General features: G+C 48.9%; 1 pseudogene; it reads left to right on the plus strand.

The window, feature by feature from the left end:
- The first annotated feature begins 4,984 nt into the window (after positions 1-4,984).
- Positions 4,985-5,739, plus strand: LOC142455569 (endophilin-A3 pseudogene; annotated as a pseudogene).
- The last annotated feature ends 2,863 nt before the right edge of the window (positions 5,740-8,602 follow it).

Raw genomic sequence — 8,602 nt, forward strand, 5'->3', positions numbered from 1 at the left:
CCCAACCGACTTAGTCCTCGCTTGAGTTTCCTGTTGCAAAGGTTTGGAAAGTTTTGCTTACACTCTCCAGCACCTGTCTTCAAGGTCCGGGGGGTAAGCCCTCCTTAACCTGGTCATGGAAGGAGAGGGGCGCTGGGGCAGGGCATGGGAGGGTGGGGCGGCCATGGCTTACAAAGCTCTTCATTTTGAACTAAGGAGTTCTTCGGGCCAAGCAATCCCTTGGGGTCCTGCAGCAGGGCTGTGTGTGCGTCCCCATCTGCAACCTCTCTCTGATCATAGCCATGGCCATGTGACCTGCAGGGGAATTCACTACCATGTCGTTACAGCCATAGGGAAAGCCAGATGGGCCCGGCTACTGCTCAACAATGTCTTCTCGTCAGCAGTGCCACCATGCAGACCCATCCTGGTCCTGTCTCGAGCAGAGAGCATGGAGAGGTGCCTGAGGACCACTCCCTTCCAGAGCCAGGCAGGGCCTTCAAGACCATTCCCAGCTGTCCTCTTGTTTGTTGGCCTTTAAAAATATTTCATATTTCACTTTATTCCTCAATGGTTTTATTGGCAAATAACTCACATTTTATACAATTCAATAGTTAAAGCGCATCAATAAGAGTTGTATGATTATCACCACCATCGGTTTTAGAACATTTCCGTCATTCCTGTACTCACTGTTATTTTGTGTGTGTGTGTGTGTGTTTAACATTTTATTAGGGACCCATACAACTCTTATCACAATCCATACATACATGAATTGTGTAAAGCACATCTGTACATTCTTTGCCTTCATTCTTTGCTGGCCTCTTTTACTGACTCTCTACCTCCATCCCTGGCCATGTCCCCAACCGCTCACAGCATGGGGCAGGCAGTCGACAGCCAAATGCATTTGTTGAAAGAATGGACCAATCCAGGCCTCCCAGTGAGCTCCTGGGCCCCTCTCCCCAGGGGGCGGTGGCCAAGGTGCTGGGATTCAGTTCGTTGGGAGTGAGGAACAGCTGTCTGTTTTCACCAAGGGCTCACAGGGGTGAGCATGGCGGGGGAGAGACTCAGGCCCACCCCAGACCCGATGCTGGAAGTGTGGAGCTTTGCAGGAAATATAGAGGCATAGATTGAGTCAGGCCTCCTGAAAGCTTATTGGAGCTCACCGATTCCCCTCAGACCAAACCCTGAGGAGTTCCAGGCTCTGAGCTGGCGCAGCAGTGAAAGGTGCTGACTGGGGCCTGGCCAGGTTCCAGCAAGAGTGGCGTGGGAACATGACCTTTGGCTCTCCCACTGGGTGCTGGGCTTTGGAGGTGGAGGAAGAGGTGTCGTGGGTGGGGGACCTTGCGAGGGCCTAATGCCAGGGCAGTCTCTGATGGACACTTCTGGGCAAATCCAGCCTCACATCGCCTGACAGCGGCCACCTCATCTCTTCTTCCACGGGTTTCAAGAGTATGCATTCTGGTAGCTTCATGGGAGGTGGGGCGCTGGGACCAGGGGTCCTTGCGGCGTTGTTCCTTCCCAAGGAAAATCCCTGGTTAGCTCAGGACCATGCATAGACCGATTCTCGGGTCCCGAGAGCAGACAGAGACCTGTGAAGGATGGTCTCAGCACCCGATGAAGAGTCCCATTGTTCTTCCCAGACCTGGGGAAAAGGCCGTGTCCTGTGGCCTTGCCATGTTTCTGTGGGGAGGAAAGGCCAGTGGGGTGGGTGCTCAGGCGAGTGGTAGTCCCAGCAGCCGCAAGTGGGTCTGCTGGGCAGGAAATTCCTGGCCTGGCTCCGAGCCCGAGGCCCACAGGAAACCTGCCTTTCCTGCCCAGCAGGACCAGCCCTTGTCAGGCACCCTTCTCACCAGTTCTCACAGCAAGCTCTCTTGGGTTGGGTTCCAGAAAAACAAGCTCTTGCCCCATTGGGCCCAAACACTTGTTCCGTCTCCCCCACGTCCCCAGATGGCTGAGTGCCCTGCAGCCTGGGGCACTGGAAAGGGATAGATGGGCCTGGCCTCAAATCCAGGCTCTGGCCCTTCTTCTCTGACTCTTGGACAAAGCCATTTCTGATCTCCTGCTTTCCCGGGTGATGCTGCTGCCGGGGCAACAGTATCTGTGTGGCTGTGAGAACTCCCTGGGAAGATGTAGTTACAAACACCTGGCACATCGGAAGCATTCCACTCCACCTGCTCGTACCCCTGCCCCCAAAGAGCCCTGAGCCCTGAGGCTGGCTGCCTCCCCAGTTTAACCCTGTGGAATCCTTGTCTCACCCAGAGGGCTCAGAGCAGGATGTCTGGACCCAGAACTGGAGAGGGCTTCCAAAGTCCTTCTCTGAGCGTCCTTTGTTTCACAATAGCGGCTTCCTGTGCTACTGCTGATGCTCCGCCTTCTCCCCTCCTCCTGGGAACCCCCCACCCCCCTGCCTGCTTCTGCAAGGCCCCTCTCCCAGGCAGCTGCCGGGCCAGGCCGGGGCGGGCCAAGCAAGCATAGAGGTCTACGCCTTGCTAAATCTGCTCAAGGTGGTGCTAGGGTGTTGCCTGCTGTCTGTTGGTTGTACGGGCTCTGAGGCCAGATCCGTGAGCCCATCTCCGCTGGTGCCCCGGATAGGGGCTCATGGAGAGCTTCTCCACGTGTCTAGTTTCAAGGGAAATGCCCCGGAACCCGAGCTTGGTCAACGCAGTCCCGGTGTCCTGCTTCTCCCTGAGAAATTCATGGCCGCAACACCAGCCTCTCAGAGACTCCCACGTAGCTGGCACCGACGGCTTTATAACCGGGACTGAGAATCCACACAATTACCCTGCCTGATACTGTCTGGGTGTTAGTGTTCCCATTCACCAGAGGAAACTGAGGCGCAGAGAGGTTTGATAACTTCTTAGGTGACACACAGCTAGAAAGTGGTATAGATTCGGTGGCTCAACTCTCAAGTCCATACCCTTCCCATTGTGGGAAGAAAGGTACCTCTAAGGGGAAGAAGAGGGTCAAGAACTATCTCCCTGAGGGGGCCCTTCAGCTAAGCTGTCAACAGCCAGTAATAATGCCACCCTTGATCTTAGACCAAGAAAACAACCGGGACAGATGGAAAGATTTGACAAAGCGACGGGTACAAGTCAACACACAAAAAACAGCTCGTTCTACACGACAATTCTCGAATTCAGAAATGGAAATCAAGAAGACAACACCAGCCACCCCAAAGATGAGATATGTAAAATAACTATTTCCAGGGCAACAAAAGATCGATACAAAGAAAACGACACGCCTCTACTACAAGAAACGGAAAGAGACCCGGATACATGGAAGAATCTATCATGCTCATGGACGATAAGACTTAACTCTGAAAATACCAACACTGCCCAACCCGAATCCACCGTGATTCTTTCAAGAGACAGAGAAATCATTCTCTAAAGAGATGCGAAGGAGAGACCCAGGGTAAGCAGAGCACTCCTGAAAAAGAACAGCGGACACGTCTCACTTTCCAATCTCAAAATCGACCACACAGCCACAGCAGTGAGACCCGCTCGTACTGGTACCCCGACAGACACACAGACGAAGGGAACAGAAGTGAAGACCCGGAAGTGAAGCCATCCACCCATGGGCAGCTGATCTTTGACAAAGGGCCAAAATTCATTAAATAGGAAACGGTCTCCTTAAACACAACTGAATATCCTTTGGCAGAAAAAAATCTCACGTCACATACAAAAGTGACCTCAAGATAAATCAAAGACCTAAATGTAAAATTAGAGCAATAAACTCCATTGATGGAAAGATTGAGACAGACGTCAGGGGCGAGGTGTGAGAGAAAAAGATTCTACCAGACATAACGGAAAACATGCACACAGCAGAAGGCAAGCTAGATGACTTGGACCTCCTAAAAAGATACAGGGAGGCACAGCCAACGGTTTCACCGAACAGTGTACATAACCAGAGAACCCACTGATTGGGGAAAAAATTTCGGCACATGACACATCAAACAAGGAACTCATCTAAATGTATACAAAGCTTTAAGCCTTCGACAGGAAAAACAATGAATACTCTCATTTTAAAATGGGAAAAGGACATAAACAGACATTTTACCGAAGAAGGCATTCCGGCAGCCAACAAACATCCAAAGACAGGCTCGCCAGCGTGGGCTATTTGGGCAATGTGCGTCTAAGCCACAGTGAGATAGCCTCACCCTCGTATTCATAGCCAGGCTCCATAAGCAGAAAACAGTCAACACTGGGGAGCGTGAAAGGGCTGGAACCCTTAAAGGCAGATGTTGGGATTGTAGAATGGAGTGACCGCTGTGGGATCCAGCAGCCCCTTCCTTTAAAAGAGGTGCAAATAGGAATACCACATGACCCACTAACTTCCCCACTTGGTATATGTCCCAGAGAAACAAGAACCACAGCACAAAGGGCTAGAGGCACACCTGTGGTCATCGCAGCTCTGTTCACGGGGCAACAAGATGCAAACAATCCATTGATGCTAGGATGGATAAACCACCTCTGATACATGCATACACACGAGGGGATAACGAGGAATTTATGAAACACTTCACCTCATTTCTGAGTGAATCGAGAGAGGACATTACGCTGGGTGAAGGAAGTCAGTCACAAAAGGACACATTGCATGAGGACATTTTTGTAAAAAGTCCAGAAAAGTATATTAGAATGATAGACGCATTCTTTGATGGACAGCTGGGGGCAGAGCGGGGAGGGAGGGTACTGGTAGAGGGTGGACATATGTTACCTGAGATGAAAGGGAAGACAATGTACGGTAAGAGGGAGGTCAGCAAAACACGATGGAGGCAGGAGCAGCCCCAAGGAGGAGTGTAAGGGTTAAAAGCATCCGAGGGAGATGTGTTGCATGTACAATCCTGCAGGGGTGATATAAAAGTAGATGCATGGTGACAGTGGCTGTGGCCTTGGCTTTGGGAGCCCAGCTGTGCAGGGACTGGCCAGGACACCTGCTCCCCCATGAGCATTGCGGCCGTGTGGTCCAGGCCAGCTCAGAGACCACCTAGTCCCCACCCGCTACAGTCGCGATGGCAATAACCCGGCTGAAGAAGCCGTTTCACAAAGCCAGCCAACTTTTTAATGAAAAAATAAGTGGTGTTGAAGGAACGGGACTAGATGATGAATCTCTTAACATGGAAACGAAAATAGATATTACCAATAAAGCTGCTGCAGAAATTCCTTTAAAAGCTGCAGTCTCTTCAGCCAAATCCAGCCTTCAGAACTCAGCTGGGAACACTCCATGCTGTGTTGAAGTTCCGAGGGCAGGTGGGAGCCATGGGCTACCCACAGACAGAGGCCTGCTGAACTCGGAGAAGCAGCTTGGTCAACAGTCTGATTTTGGCAGTGCACTGAGGGCAGTTGGCAAATCCATGAAGCTAACAGCAGAGGTGAAAGGCTCCCTTGATAGTAATGTAAATCTCAGTCGGTTTCAGTTACTACAAGACAAAGATTTAAAAGCGATTGGACACCTGAAAAAGCTGGAAGGTCGCCACCTGGATTATACTTAGAAAAAGTACCGAGTAGGTAAGATATCAGATGAAGAAGCCAGACAGGCCACAGTAAAATTTGGAGTGTCAAGGAGTTGGCCCAAAGAAGCCTGTAGAATTTCTTAGAAAATGAGGTAGCACCCGGCAGCCCAGGCATTGGCTTTGTTTATAGAGCTGCCCCAGACTATCATTGACAGTCTGCAGAGATTCTGCAGGAGCTGCAGAGCAAGCTCTACCATCTCCAAGTGAGAATACCCGCCAAGCACAGAAAAAGGAGTCTTAGCCCGGTGGCTTAGTGGTCATGCGTTGGGCTATGGCCGTAAAAGTCTGCCAGTTCGAAACCACCAGCTGCTCCTTGGGAGAAAGATGAGGTTTTATACTCCCCTAAACCGCAACAACCTTGGAAACTCACAGGGGGCAGATCTCCCGGTCCTAGAGGGTCACTCTGAGTCGGTATCCACTAGATGGCAGTGAGTTTGGTTTCTGAGTGAGCTCAGAGGGATCTCTACCACTTCACCCAAGACCCCGGGTTCTAACATTCCTGCTGTCTTGGTTTCTGTGACTTCGGACCAGAAAGCCAAGGAAAACCAGGGGTTAAAGAAGGGGACATCATTGCACTTACCAATCCGATAGATGGAAACTGGTATGAAAGAATGGTACTTGGGGGATCTGGATTCTTCCCCATTGGTTAGGTTGACTTGGTTGTTCCGGTATCTCAGCAGCTGAGTAACGTTGGACCGAAATGAAGCCACACTAACGCTCTCTGCGTGGTGCTCTGTGACACCTTGTTCTTTCACCGATGGAGTGACTTTCGTATGTGTGTTCTTTCTCAAATGCATCTTGTTTGAATTTGGTTTGTATCAACTTTCTTGTCTTAGCCACGCAGAAATGGACAGTTTTCTTTCCTCCTTCTTTCCTTTCCTCCCTTCCTTTCTTCTTTCTGCTTATTGTCCTAAAAGTCATTGGCTAAATGCATGTTTTTCTTTTCACTCAAAACAAATGTCACCAATTGGAGTTATGTCAACAAATCGCTCCTCTTCCTGATTGCCTTGGGTTTAAAAGACAACATTGGAAACTAGGAAATATTGAATATTTTCTTTCTGGGATTGCTGGGGGCCTCCACTTTTTCCTTTTCAGAGTGTTTTGGCCCAATAAATATGACACACCTGAATTGAACAGAAAAAAAAAAGAGGTAGCTACCTGGACATGCAGATTGAAGTGGTTTGGAAAGGAAAAAGGTTAGATATTGGTTCAATAGATATATTTGCACACGTGTATTTACCGCTGCTCCAAGTATATGAGGGTGGACCCCCACCACAACTGGAATTTTTTTTCAAAGCTTTGTATTTATTTGGTTGGTTGTTTGTTTTTTACAACGCAGCCTTATCACTTTCAAAGTACTCTGCTGTACACTTAATACATTTGTCAAATCTGTGATTCCATTCTTGGAAACATTTTTCAAACCAATCTGTTTGGATGGCTGACAGCATTTCCCTCATTTTTTTTTCCCCTTCACCTCTTCTAGGTCATCAAATTGCTGTCCTTTCAAGTTCCTCTTCGCTTGAGGAAACAAAAAGAAGTTGCGCAGGTTGAGATCAGGTGAGTCAAGTGCGTGGGGGGCAAGAGAGGCATGCTGTTGTTTTTTATTTTGTCAAAACCTGTACACTGCGATGGATGCAGGGGCAGATGCATTGTTGTGGCAAAACCAGTCCCCAGCCTGCCACAAACCAGGCCTTTTTTGTCACACACTGTTACACTATCTTTTCAGAACCTCTAAAGAGAAAGCTTGATTAACAGTCTGACCTGGTGGAATGAACTCCAAATGCACTACAGGTTAAAATATTTGACTATTTTGGAAGTTGACAGACATCCAGGTGAAGTTTGTCATCAATCAACCTATCATCTTTTTTGGAATGAGAAAACCACTCGTACACTTGAGTATTTCCATAGCACCGTCCTTGCAATAGTTTCTGCGGCATTATTTCCCAAGCAGGAAACAAAATTTCACAGCCGCTTGCTGTTCTTTTTAATTGGCCATCACACAAAAAAATGAGGTTCGGGCAAAACTGCTTGTACAAAAATTTCGCTGTGACTAGAGAGCACCTTCCCAGGCGACGCTTACTGGGTGCACTAACTCAGAGCGAGTTGCTCAGTGCTCACCTAGTGGGAAAATGCGTACTACAAAAGCTCCGCTTTGCCCAGCACAATCAGTGTTTTGAGGGGTACCCCCTCATATTCATGAATGCAGTGGAGCATACAGGGGGCACATTAATGGAAACGCCTTAGACATAACCAAACAACTTGAGGACATCAGTCACTGGGCCTTGGACTCAAGACCATCGTCGCCAAGTCTGTGGGCTCCGACCACGCCTCCCAGAGTCCACAAAGACAGTGTGCATCATCCTACTCTGCAAGTGTGACCAACTGAGGCACAACTAACTGTCTCTCCCCGTCAAGAGGAAAGAAGATTGAGGCGAATCAAAGCCACATGGAAACAGTCAGTCCAATAGACCCGAGCCATCGGTCGCCAGGATCCGAGTCACCTGACACCAGAAGAGCTGGCTTGTGCTGATGACCACTGCCAACCCTGCGGAAAGGGAGCCCATCAGAAAGTTGGAGATAGAATGGGATAGAAATGTGGAAGAAAACTCAAAATCCTACAAGAGAGCAGGCTTACTGGCCAGGAAGAGACTGACTGAACCCCCAAGACCATGGCCCTTAGTTGTCCTACAGATCTGGAAATAAATTTATGGCTAAATTTTCAGCCAAATAATAGGCTCTTAGGAGGACAGCATATTTAGAATCAGAAATCGTTTGACATCAAAGGCCCAGCATTTCCCATGGACACAATTCAAAAGGGTTGAGGAAGAGGGAGGAATGGAAAACAGGAAGCAGAGGAGAAAGTGGGTTAAGGGATTAGATATAATCCTCACCATGGGGATTATAATCAATGATGTGAAGCAAATGTGTATGAATTGCTGAATAGAAAACTGACCTGCTCTTCACCCAGGACACAATAAAAGTGTTTAAAACAAACAAACAAACAACAAAAACACAACAGCCTTAGCTGGATGGAGATAGCTTAGGGAATGCCATGTCATCTCAGGGTCTTTGGCATCTGGACCTGACACTCCTCTCTGGTAGTTGTCAGGGAAATAA

This window comes from Tenrec ecaudatus, chromosome 8 (assembly GCF_050624435.1).
Source record: "Tenrec ecaudatus isolate mTenEca1 chromosome 8, mTenEca1.hap1, whole genome shotgun sequence".
NCBI classification, from domain to species: domain Eukaryota; kingdom Metazoa; phylum Chordata; class Mammalia; order Afrosoricida; family Tenrecidae; genus Tenrec; species Tenrec ecaudatus.